We start from the raw sequence: 13,387 nt of genomic DNA on the forward strand, positions 1-13,387 counted from the left end.
ATACTAATTTACGATAGTTGGGTTACTATAACACATGGAGATATTTACCATAACGTTATAGTAAACCACTTAGTATGAAGTTGTTATAATCTCGTAAATTAACATAGTAATTATCGTAACTCAAAGTGGCTATAGAATAAGTTATTTTGTAGCGAGCAGCTGGCCGGCCGGTGAATAAAAATAGTATAGAAGTCGGACCAACTCACTGTATGCTTTGGTCAATATAATCTTGCTTTCTTCTGGACGACGGTCGATACAAAGAAACGACTTGCCACGAATCGAACCAGGGGAGTGATCGAGTGGCTAAGCCGCCTAACAAATGCTTCAAATTAAATTAAAAATAAGAGCTTTGTTACGGTGCTTGGAGGCTCCCTTGAAATTTATTTACGGCAGCCATTAATTAAGAAAAATAATTAATTATGTTTAGAAAGACATCTATTAATTAAAAATAATACATCCGATCGATGAGGACATACACAAATATCGCATGCACTGTGTGGTGTCGGTGTCGGTGTCGGTGTCGCGTACGTCCGTGCCCTGCCACCGCTGCAGGCCGAGGCTATATAGAACTGTAACTGAATGAATCACTGTGTCACACTGTGACTGCATCCAATATATCGTGTCGTATCCACAGTACTACAGCAACCATGAACGCAGCAGCAGGCGCCACAGGCAGTGCCGACGCTCGCCTGCTCCTTCTTGCCGTCGTGGTGGTCGTCGTCACCGTCTCCTCGCTCGCCGTCCTCACCGCCATCCACTCCAGACGAAACGTCCCACGTGGAGCTCCGTGCCCGCCGTCGATCGCTCCCTCTGCTCGGCCACCTCCACCTGCTCGGCTACCCACTGCACCGCTCCCTGGCCTCGCTCGCCGTCGCGCACGATCCCGGCGGGGCCAGCACGGCCGCAGCCGCTGCGCCGGTCCTGTCTCTGCACCTTGGCGCGCGGCGCGCGCTGCTGGTGTCCGCGCACGCCGCGGCCGTCGAGTGCTTTACCGAGCGCGACGCCGCCCTGGCGGGCCGCCCGTGGCTGCTGGCCGGCGACGTCCTGGGCTACGGGTGCACCGATATCCTGTGGGCTTCCTACGGCGACCACTGGCGAACGCTACGGAGGTTCTTCAGCGCCGGGCTCCTCTCGGCCTCCCGCCTCAACACGCGCGCCGCCGATCGCCGCGCAGAGGTCGCCGCCCTCGTCCACACCCTGATTCGCGATGCTGCTGATGCTGCCGGCACCACGGCTGCTGCTACGTCGGTGATGGTCACCCTGCGGCCAAGACTTTTCGAGTTCGTCATCAACGTGATGCTGCGCGCGCTCATCGGCGCGTCCCTGCACGGTAGCGACGCTCGCCGGTGGCAGGAGATCGTTGAGGAGAGCGTCCGGCTCAACGCGGCGCCCAGCGTCGGGGACCTGTACCCTGCTTTGCGGTGGGTCGACCGGCTACGCGGCGTGGACGCGGCGCTTTCGAGGCTGCAGGCGAGGCGCGATGCGTTGCTCGTCGGCCTCATCGAGGATCACTGTCGAAAGCGTGACGCTGGTGGTGTCCGAGACACCGATACCGGCTTCGTGGCACTGCTAGCAGTGATGAGGCCTTTGGCGCCATGCTCCTCGTCGGAGGCATTGACACAAGAGGCCTCCAGCCTCCTACGGTTTCTGTTGAAAAAACTTTTGGTCTCTCGGTCCACAATGACAATAGGCCGCCCACCACCCACGCACCCCAAGTTGTTTCCTTGTTTGTTCCGTCAAGAAGGGTTATTTGTCCACTGCTGCTTTTGGTGGCTTCGCGAGCTTTGTGTTGTTGTGCTGGTATCGCGTTGTTGCTTCCTTTGTGGATGATGGGTGGAAGGGGGGTTAGTGCTTTGCGTTGTGCGTTGCTTCTTCTTTATTAATACATGTCCGGCAATTTCTTGCATGTGTCTTTACCAAAAAAACCTAAACAGTATGGATCGCCTTCAATAAATAATGTACATAAGGAATTTTGATTGAACACATGTGAAGTTAGAAATATTTCTATTATATACTAAAATAAATCCCAATGATGGTACGGTACATGTGCAGGCAATACTTCAAGGAGGGACTGAGACATCTATGCTGACAATCGAATGGGCGATGCCATCAACAAGGTAAGGACGGAGATCGACACGCACGTCGGAACAGCTCGGCTGGTGGAGGAATCGGACATCGCCAGCCTCACGTACCTACAGTGCGTCGTCAAGGAAACCCTCCGTCTGCGCCCCGTGGGTCCCATCATCCCGGCGCACGAGGCCAGGGAGGACTGCACCGTCGGCGGGTTCCACGTCCGGCGGGGCACCATGATCCTCGTGAACGCCTGGGCGATCCAGCGGGACCCCGCGGCCTTGGACGCGCCAGACGAGTTCAGGCCGGAGCGGTTCTTGGACGACGATGGTGGCAAGGTGACGGCGGCGAACGCCGTTCCCATGCTGCCGTTCGGGCTGGGCCGTAGGCGGTGCCCCGCTGAGGCCATGGCGATGCGCCTTGTTAGCTCCACGGTGGCGGCGCTTGTGCAGTGCTTCGAGTGGGATGTTGGGGAAGGCAGAACGATTGACATTACAGAAGGTGGTGGGCTGTCCATGCCCATGGCGACACCGTTGGCTGCTGTCTGCAGGCCTCGTGAGTTTGTGAAGAGCATGCTGTCTGCCTCAACATGATGTCGTGAATAGTTGCAATTAGTGGTTACTAGAAATGATAAATTACGTATTATTTATCTTCTGTCGCTCTTTACTCTCAGATTGTTGTTAAGCCAAACTATCTTTAAGTTTGACCATGTTTGTATACAAACAATAATATTTTATGGGGGAAAGTACATTGTTCAGCCTCCTAGTGGCACCTCATTATTTATTTTAAAAAGATGATCAAATAAATTTAAAGCAGAAACAAGTAGATGTAGATAACGTTTTCAGAAGAAAAACTGGTACTAGTTTCATATTTTCCTGATCTGGAATAATTTAATTATGTATTTTCGAGATCATACCAGCTTCAACATCAATCAAAGGTCAAAATTTGTTTAGTTTTCCAGTTTCGTCAAAAAAAATTTCTCTAGTTTCGACAGAGAGGGTGTTCGTTATCCGATCTTGAAGTTTAAGGAAAAATCAGACTAGCGTGCAAATTAAAAGGTTGAAAAATGGAATTTACCGTTACTTGTTGATAGACTTGGTCAAACTTTGAATTAAAATGTGGTAACATGTGCTACCCCGATTTGATTCCATGAAATGAGGTTGGTCGCCCAGCTGATCGCGCGGGCAAGCAGGTACAACAAGGCCTGCCTGACCACTTCGACAAGCTCATGAATAGCCCGTGCACCAACCACGCATTCCCCATCAAACACCTCTACAAGGACTGTGAGCTCCTCAAGCGCTTCCTACGACAGGCCGGCGGGCCAAAAGAAGGAAAGGACAAGGAGGCAGCAGCGAAGAAAGGGGTGCGGCTAGCAAGGATGGGGACAGTTTTCCCGATCCCGAGGAATGCATCATGATCTTTGGGGGTCCGACGCCGTCTACTCCAAGCGTCAGCACAAAGTGCACTACAGAGAGGCATGCATCGCTGAAACGGCTGTCCCCACCTTCCTCCGCTGGTAGATTCTCCAATCACTTTTGATAGGAGGGACCATCCGTCCCATGTCGCCAGACCGGGGCGCTACCCGCTCGTCGTCGACCCCATCATCCGCAAGAAGCGCCTCACCAAGGTGCTGATGGACGGAGGCAACGGCCTCAACATCCTCTATGTCGACACCCTTGACTCCATGTGCATGCCCCGGTCGGAGCTCCGTCCGACGAACTCTCCCTTCCACGGCGTGATCCCAGGAGCGCAGGCATACCCCCTCGGGCAGATCAACCTGCCTGTCACGTTTGGCGACCAAGCCAACTTCCGCTCCGAGGTGCTTACCTTCGAGGTTGCGGAATTCCCGGGGTCCTACCACGCCATCTTGGGGGGGCCATGCTACGCCAAGTTCATGGCGGTCCCCAACTACACCTACCTAAAGTTGAAGATGCCGGGACCGAATGGCATCATCACCGTGGGTAGCACCTTCTCGCACACCTTCACGTGCGATCGCGAGCATTTTGAGCTAGTCACTGCCATCATCAACTCATCCGGGGTCATCAACCCTAGTAGTCCCAGACTGCAACAAACCAACCTCCTTGGCCAGGCTAAAGCAGTGCTACCCTTCGACATCAACCACGACACCCCAAGAGTGAAGGCCTTCGACCATGACCGAGCCACGAAGGCTCAGCAAGACGCAGTCAATCTGCTCGAGGAGGCTGTGGGGGTATGGCCCCCAAGACGTGGGCCGCACCATCGGAGGTGGCCCGGCCCACAAGATCAAGGTGTGCATGGCGCTGCTCGGCATGCACCGCTAGACATTGTATAGTACCAAATAGGATACTTTACTTGTAACCCTGCCCCTCCAGAGTATATAAGGAGAGGCAGGGGTCCTCTACTCGACATCATGTATTCAATACAATACACCAAAGACACAGGACGTAGGGTATTACGTCGATCAGATGGCCCGAACCTGTCTAAATCGTTGTCTCTACGCCTTGTGTCACCATCTGGTTCCTGATTACGCGCATCCCCACCGACAAATCTACCATCGTGGGATACCCCTCGGTGGACTGCCGAGCATATTCTGTCGACAGTTGGCACGCCAGGTAGGGGTGTGCGCTTGATCCGTGGCGAGCCAGATGGATCTCAAATCAACAACGCGTTCTCGTCGTCAATCTCGTGGAGATCCATCCCGGTCCACGATGATTCATCGCTGCTACACCAGCCCCTGCGACAGCAGATCCGATATCGGAACCACCTTCGAGGTCGTCTTCACCAACAACTCGCCGCCGCTGCTCTCATCAGTCCTCGTCGACGACTAGCCACCGCTGCTCTGGTTGGCCCTCGTCGACGACTCGCCGCCGATGCTCTCGTTAGCCCTCGCCGACCACTCGCCGCCGCTGCCCTCATCAGCCCTCGTCGATGACTCACCGCCGCTGCCCTCGGCGGCCTTCGCCGATGTCCCTTGCTGTCGACTCGTCGTCACCGCTCGACGGCCTTCGCCGACATCTTTCACCGACGTCCCTCGCCATCGACTCGTCATCACCGCTCGGCAGCCTTCGCCGACATCTTTCGCCGACGTCCCTCATCGTCGACTCGTCGTCACTGCTCGGCGGCCTTCGCCGACGTCCGTCGACTCGTCGTCACCGCTCGGCGGCCTTCGCCGACATCCCTCGCCGTCGACTCGTCGTCAACGCTCGACGGCCTTCGCCGACATCTTTCGCCGACGTCCCTCGCCGTCGACTCATCGTCACTGCGCGGACGCCTTCACCGACATCTTTCGCCGACGTCTCTCGCCGTTGTCTCGTCGTCATTACTCAGCGGCCCTCACCGACATCCCTCGTTGCCGCCGAGCTGCAAGCAAGCTGCCTGCGTCACCGACCAGATAACGCTATACGCCGCTGACCAGACACTCTGTCTAAAGCTAAGTCACGTTTTAATATTCTTCTAAATATTCTCCAATCTCCGTATATCATCATAATGTTTTTCTGAACTGTTTTCTCCATGTTTGCTCTCCAAACGATTTTCCAAACCCCCGAACAGTCATGTTGATGCTCGGACGACTCCAGAGACGGCCCTGTCTCCGGCTCCTCCCTACACGTGCTACGGGCTCCGCGCTCTGCGTTATGGGTGATCGGCAGTGGCTCCTTGGTCACGCATGTTCCTCCTTCACGTGCACGGGCTCCGCGCTCGACGTTATGGACTATGGGCTAGCTAGGGCTGGAGACTCAGCTACACACTAACTGTTCGGGCGGTTTATATTAAACATAAATATATTTTCACGCTAACTGAGCGCCGAACTGCATACGTCGTTTCATCACCATTGCTGATTTTTCTCCGGAGTTTATTTATTTTTACATCATGTACTACCCGTTCTACATGTTTGTATTGCAGGATCATCGTTCAGGTGATCGGACCACCTGGTGCTCGGACTTCTCCACCGATCAACTGGTCGGACCGCTTGGTTCATGGACTCCATCACCGACTAGTTGATCGGACTGTTCGCCGCTCGTGCTTCATCGCTAGCTACGCCAGTTACTCCTCGGCCCTTGGATTCTTTGTGCTCAAGGACTAAGTGGGCACACTTCACCACACGGACGTCGTCAGCTACGTCGGTGCTCAGACCTCGCCGCCTACGCCGGGCACTCCTCGGTGCTCGGACCTCGCCGCCTACGCCAAGGACTCCTCGGTGCTCGGACATCGCCGCCTACACCGGGGACTCCTCGGTGCTCGGTCATCGCCAGCGACGCCGGGGACTCCTCGGTGCTCGGTCATCGACAGCGACGTCGGAGACTCCTCGCTCCTCGGTGCTCGAACATCACCGCCTACGCCGGGGACTCCTCGCTCCTCGGTGCTCGGTCATCGACAGCGACGCCGGGGACTCCTCGCTCCCCGGTGCTCGGTCATCACCAGCGACACCGGGGACTCCCTTGCTGCTCGGATCTTGCTATGTCTCGTCGGTGTGCTATCAAGCTGCTCCATGCTGTTCGGATCAGGGTGCTGATCTTGGGCAGCACGTCTAGGGTCTTGATACGCGTATGTCAGACGACGTCGGCAAGCTTTCAGACTTCTTTGACCCTGCTACAAGATTCATTCTTCATCTTCCAGCAGGCTCGGGGACTAAGTGGGCACACTTCACCTTGCGGTGAATGTGCTTGTTCTCATCTCGAGGCTACGCCCGGGGACTGGCTGCCTGCTCAGCTAGTCTTCTACTTTATGACCCTGGCACCACGTGACTGCGTCACCTACTGTCAGGCTCGGGGACTAACTGTGGGGGTATGGCCCCCAAGACGTGGGCCGCACCATCGGAGGTGGCCCGACCCACAAGATCAAGGTGTGCACGGCGCTGCTCGGCGTGCACCGCAAGACATTGTATAGTACCAAATAGGATACTTTACTTGTAACCCTGCCCCTCCAGAGTATATAAGGAGAGGCAGGGGTCCTCTACTCGACATCATGTATTCAATACAATACACCAAAGACACAGGACGTAGGGTATTACGTCGATCAGACGGCCCGAACCTGTCTAAATCGTTGTCTCTGCGCCTTGTGTCACCATCTGGTTCCTGATTACGCGCATCCCCACCGACAAATCTACCATCGTGGGATACCCCTCGGTGGACTGCTGAGCATATTCTGTCGATAGAGGCCCACGAGACGACAATCATCCGCTTCGCTCACTACCAGCAGACTCTTCGTAGGTACCACGAGAGGAAAATCAGAGGAAGGATCCTCGAGGTCGGAGACCTCAAGCTTCGAAGGACCCAGTCGACCAAGGAGAAGCACAAACTCTCTCTGCCATTGGAAAGACCCTATACAGTGACTGAAGTGATCCGACTGGGTGCCTAACGATTGAAGGACAAAAACGGCGACGTTCTCACCAACACTTGGAACATCAAACAGTTACGTCGTTTCTTCCCTTAAAAATTCGGTCTTTACCGTTTTCTTTCATTCAACGTTCGCTCCTGCAAAGCACCCCGGCCCGAACACTTTCGGCCCGGGTCGCTCAGGGGCTCCACGAGGGTGCGATACCACCTCTTTTTTTTACTATCATATGGTAAATACATTTTTACCCGAATGAAAGGGTAGCCCATTCCTTTAAATTACCTTACGTAACTTTGCTATAAACATTCTGATCGACATCACCCCGCCTCTACCTACGGTTATGAGCAGCTGAGCCTCATGGGCCATGCCCAGGCTCTTAAGGTTGCAGCCTACGGAATGAACGGGCAGGTGCGAAAAAGAAAGAATAAAAAACAAAGCTATGCTAGGGTAAAAATAAAGAACGGATGAGACAAGCTTCCCCGAACGAAGTGATTCCATCACAAAAACGAAATTGATTGTATTCATTAATACACAAAAATGTTTACATGGGGGCTTCCCCATGAACCAATCCTTTACATATGCTAAGTACTTCTACTTTACATACTATTGTGGCTGCCCGATGGCATCGGCTGCCGGCGCGATGAGCGAAGGCAAGGGCTACTCGTTCTCTGGCACAGCGACACTAGGCTTGGGCAGAGGTGGGATGACGTTCGCTTCCGATCCGGGCTCTGCTCCATCCGTAGGCTAGGTGACGTCCTCCTGGTGCGCGCCTTCGGCCATGTTCGTACGGGGGGCATCCATCACCCACTGCGCGAGACTTGCTCGGCCACCAACTATGCGTGTGGCAGCAAGCTTTCCCCGAGCGCATGGATGGCCTCTGGGCTCCAGCCGTCGGTGTACCTGCTATAGATGGTGGCAAAGTCTAGGTCTAGGTGGTGCGTCGCCACCAAAGTGAACACCCTCGACGTCCCATAGAACATTCTGTTAGAGATGAGGGCCAGAACCTCCGCTAGCCGGATGGCGGGCGTGCTGGTACTTAGCACCGACCCAAAGACCTCCGAGATGATGAGCAGGGCAACATTGCGCATCTGGTCAAGTTCCCCCTCAAGGGCACGTCGCTCTTCAAGGGACTTGGCCATGCCTCCGCATTTTGGCCAATCATCGCCTTGGCCGTCTCCACGTCCTGCTCCAGCGACCCAACCTTTCTGCCCAGCTCTGGAAGAAGGACGACAAGCATAGAACGAAGCTAAAGCAAGAAACCAAGACATCAAAAATAGAACTGGTACATACCGAGGCGGGTGTTCTCGAGGATGGAATGTCCCTCCTCCTGCCGAGTCACCTGCTCGCGTAGTCGAGTGTTCGCCCCCACTATCATGGGCACCCGGCCTTGGAGCGCGAGCACTTCCTGGTCGACCTCCGATCGGGCCTTCCGCTCCGACTCTAGGGCCTCTAGGGAACACTAGAGCACCACCTCAATGCCCGCCAGGGACTTCTATAGCGCCACCTCGGTCTCCGCCTGGTGGGCCATCGCCGCGTCAAGCCCCCACTCAGTGGCGGTCGCTCGCTCCGCCGCGAGCCCTTCCGCCACCCGGTCTTGGGCGCTTCTGCCGCCCAGTCTTGGGACTCGTGGCGGATGGACTCTAGCTCATGCTCAAGCTTGGCGACCCACCACGATGCCATAGCTTCCCACTCCATTCGAGCGTGCTCCATCTGGAGGAAATAGGACTTGCGGCTAGACATCTCCTCTAGACCCTACAAAACGAGAAGCAAGCAAGTTGAGGCAACTGATGAAAGACCAAGGAGTCAAGGAAAAACATAGAAAACTCACCTCTGTGACATGGGGCAGGTCGGCCATGACCACCTACTGGACGGACTTGACCCGCTCTAGGGCCTCCTCCAGCTTCACCCTGGATTGGGCGAGATCGGACTCCATCGCAAGTCCTCTCCCCCCAAGCACGTCTCAGAGCTGATCCTCCTGCTCATCCCGAAGGATGAACCAAACCTTCCTTGGGTCCTCGAGGCAGGGCCACACCAGGTCGGTCACCCCCAGCCCGCTAGAAGGCCCAATCGATGATTGGACCACCACCAGCTCCTGCGACGGCACCAAAGGCTCCACACTATCACCTGCTTCGCCATCGGAGGAGACCTCCACTACCTCGATTTCGTGGCCCACCGGTGGACGTTCTGCCTTCGGCCTGGCCACATCCCCCCCTGACACTTCTGGCTCCGACTGGGAGGGTGAGCCGTGTGGCCCTCCACCCAGCGAGACAGGGAGCCCGGTCTCCCTCTCCTGTTCCACCACAGCTGGTGGGGGAGGGGCCGCTAAGGTCACCTCCGACCTAGCCTCCACCGCCACCAAGATCATGACCATCACCTCCACAACCACTGTACTTGTGACCAGCTGGGAAGGCACCACCCTCGGAGGGGAAGGACGTGCCACCACCGGCCTACTCTCGTGGCTCGATGCAGGCCGGGTGTCCACTCCACCCGCATGGGAGCCACATTAGCATCTGGCCCTTGTTAAAAGGAACATGTCAGTGGCACTCCAAAACCTAAACTATGAGATAAAAAACAAACAAAGAATACATACCGGGACACAAGCGGCAGGGCTCTAAAGCCCTGACCCATTAGCAATGGGCCCACATGACGGGGACCACTCACGGGCTATGACTCATGCCCCCTCACTTCGACCAGGGGGAGTCGATCCGGCCGGCTCCCGTTCGGCCCCTAAATCGCCATGACCTCTAGCTCGAGGTGCACTGACCAAAGCAGCTAGCGGGGCATCCCCCCATTGTGGGTCGCGCACCGGCACCTCCCCCGACGATGCGCGGGTGCGAGCCTGCTCCTCCGATTGCCTGGCTTGCCCCGCCATGCCTAGAGCAGGTGGGGACAAGACCACGTTCGCTTCGTCTCCTGCTCGCCGACGACGTCCGAGCTCGCGGCGTGCTTCCTTGGTGCGGGAATGTCGCCACGCCTCTCTACCTTATGCCCACTGCCGGCAGACACGACCGCAAGCTCGTGATGCACCACCAAAGTCGTGACCTCCTGGCCTCCCTCCTCCTCGGAGGAGATCACGTCGTCACCCATCTTCATGGGGTCCTTTGCCTCGATGTCGCTCCTGTTCTCCCTGGCCCGCACGTGCTGGGTGATATCCTGCTCCTTCTGGTACCTCCTCTGAGCTTTCTCAGCTCTCTTCTTCTTTCGGCCGTTCACCACCTCCTTCAGGGCGGCTTGTCGAGCCACGCCCTCTAGCCCTTCGAAAGATGCGGCCAGGACTTGTAACGTTTGAGTCCCTACGAAATGGATGACTTGAAGTCAAGATTATAGGAGAGCAGGATCGAAAGGGACACGAAATAAGGAGAGGAGAACGTACTAGGTTGGACAGCTTTGAAGGGTGAAGAGCTCCGGGCTTTCTGTCAAGGGACTCTTTCGCCAACTCCTCCGAGGATGCACCAGGTCGAGTCGGCTCCAAACTTCATCCTTTGCAAACTCCTCCGACAACGCGCGATCAGGATCCATCGGGCTAGTGTACATCCACATCGACCGCGTCCTCTCCACCAGCGGGGCAATCCGCACCCCGTCAATGCCCTGCTGCACCAACTTCTGGAGCTCTGCCCCAATGACCTCCAGCTTGTTTTGTCGGCTAGAAGGGCCTCACGACCAACTATCCCGCCTCTCTGGCCTCCTACCAGTGAACGATGGGAATGGTGCCTCCACCGGGTTCCTGATGTAGAACCACTCCCTGTGCCACCCCTGGTTGGAGTCGTAGGGGGAGTACGCGGGGTAGGCGCCCGACGCACTCAAATTCTTCTACAGCGCGATGCCCCCCAATGGCGTGGTCCAAGACGGGTCCCCCTCCGACAAAGCTCGCTCAGAGAAGAGCCGCTGGAAGAAGTCCACGTGCAGCTCCATCCCGAGGAAGGCCTCGCAGATGGTGACGAAGCCGGCAATATGCAGCACCCTAGTCGGGTTGAGGTGCTGTAGCTCTAGGCCCCACTCATTGAGAAGCCTGCGCATGAACTAGTGCGTGGGGTATCCTAGCCCACGCTTGTGGAAGGCGAGGATGGAGATGACCTTGCCGGCCCGAGATCGTAGAAAAGCCTCCCCTATGGGAGGCCTCTAGTGCGCCATGTCCTTCGGCGGTAGCACCCCTTCTCGGCGAAGATGGCCAGCACCGACTCGCTCACAACGAATAACCTCTAGCTCAACATTGTGCTCTAGATTCACGAATGGATCTGTGAGTTCCTCCTCTCCCTCGGTCTCCCCTTTTTCTCCTAGGAACCACCGCACACGAACATTTTGGCAAGAAAGAAGGAGGAAAGGCGGTAGTTGGGGAATAGGTGAAGGAATAGGAGGAAAGCCCTCTCCCTTCCCCTATTTAAAGAGGAGGCGCAACAGTTGAGGAAAGGGAAAGGATTAGGGCGAGAAACCCTCTCCCTTCCACCATTCAATGTGGATGGGATACGACGGAATGCGCCCTAACCGATGCGACGCACCTTGCCCGATGAGACGGTGTCTGGTCAGATAGGACATGGCCTGGGCATGGCCCACCACTACCACACGCCGGGAGGGGAAAACAAGGTGCAACCACATATAGGCGGCCCTCCGCCTTCCTAGGCAAGACTTGGAAGGGCCCAGCGATGGGATCTCTACCTAGGAGAGACCAACGGGCTTCCTAAGTCGATCGGATGGCTCAGGCAAACATCGAGAGACTGGTAAGGACCAGAGGGACGCCTCATGTGGGCCATGTCGACTCCGTCATGAACGATGAGCGTGGATCCCAGACATACATATCCAATAGGAGCTCCTCAAACCCCGTCACTCGAGTCATCAAGGTAACATTACCAACCACCACTATTTCTTTGTATGATCATTCATTCATCTATTGTCATTCATACATTCATACACGTATTCACACATTCATTCATACAAATCATTCATTCATCCCATACATCCGAAGCATCGCATATACAGTTAAATACATCACAACGCTCTATGTTGCATCACGAAGTGGCAGTTGCCTCATTCAACATGAGCAACGACCGACCGGGGTTCGATGGCTGGCCCACAAAGGGCTCAAGGCTGCCTCGCATCAAACAGAGCCAGGGGAGAAAACATAGATGAGCCCCAGCGGCCCTCGCCGGGTCTGCTCCATAGCAGACAGGATCATCTCAACCTTCTCATTTGCTCCTAACCACGAGCCGTGCCCACAGAATCTCCATCGAGAGGAGGCCAACGGGGCACTTGGGTCAGTCTTCGGAACGACCTAGGTATCTGCCGGGACGTGGGTTAAGGAGCAATAATGGACTACCACATGAGGGCTATGCCGACCCCATCACAAACGACGGACCCGGATTTCACTCGAACATGCCCGTTAGCGAGCTCACCGAGCGCGTCACTCGAGCCATCGAGGAAGTGATGTTAGCTCAGCCCCTCCAGTTGCAGAAACTACAGATGGGGTAACGCACGAAACTCAACAAACCCCTTCCGAGCCCAATGGGGCTTAGGGGTCCAGGACGCCCAACACCTCAGCGCGACCTCGGCGCGTCCGACGCCTGGATCCATGACTCCGATTCACCTGATCCCTCAGCGTGCCCAACGCTAGGATCCACGACTCCGACACAACCGATCCCTCAGTGCACCCGACGCCTGGATCCGTGACTTTGACTCGCCCAATCCCTCAGCGCTCCTGACGCCTGGATAAATGACTCCGACTCACCCGATCCCTCGATGCACCCAACGCCTAGATCCACGACTCTGACTTGCCTGATCCCTCTACGCGCCCGACGCCTAGATCCGTGACTCCGATTCGCCAGATCCCAACATGTCCCGATGCCTGGATTCGTGACTTCGACTCGCCCGCTCCCTTGGCGCACCCAACGCCTGGATCCATGACTCTGAATTGCACGATCCGTCGGCTGCTCCCAATGCCTGGATCCACGACACCGATTCGCCCGATCCCATGGCTATCCCTCGGCTGCATCCGACACCTAGATCCGTGAGTCCG

General features: G+C 56.0%; 1 pseudogene; it reads left to right on the forward strand.

Moving 5' to 3' along the window:
* The first annotated feature begins 647 nt into the window (after window positions 1-647).
* On the forward strand, window positions 648-2,822 carry LOC136482747 (cytochrome P450 81Q32-like; annotated as a pseudogene).
* Window positions 2,823-13,387: the final 10,565 nt, after the last annotated feature.

The sequence above is a fragment of the Miscanthus floridulus genome, chromosome 9, assembly GCF_019320115.1.
Source record: "Miscanthus floridulus cultivar M001 chromosome 9, ASM1932011v1, whole genome shotgun sequence".
Classification (NCBI taxonomy): Eukaryota; Viridiplantae; Streptophyta; class Magnoliopsida; order Poales; family Poaceae; genus Miscanthus; species Miscanthus floridulus.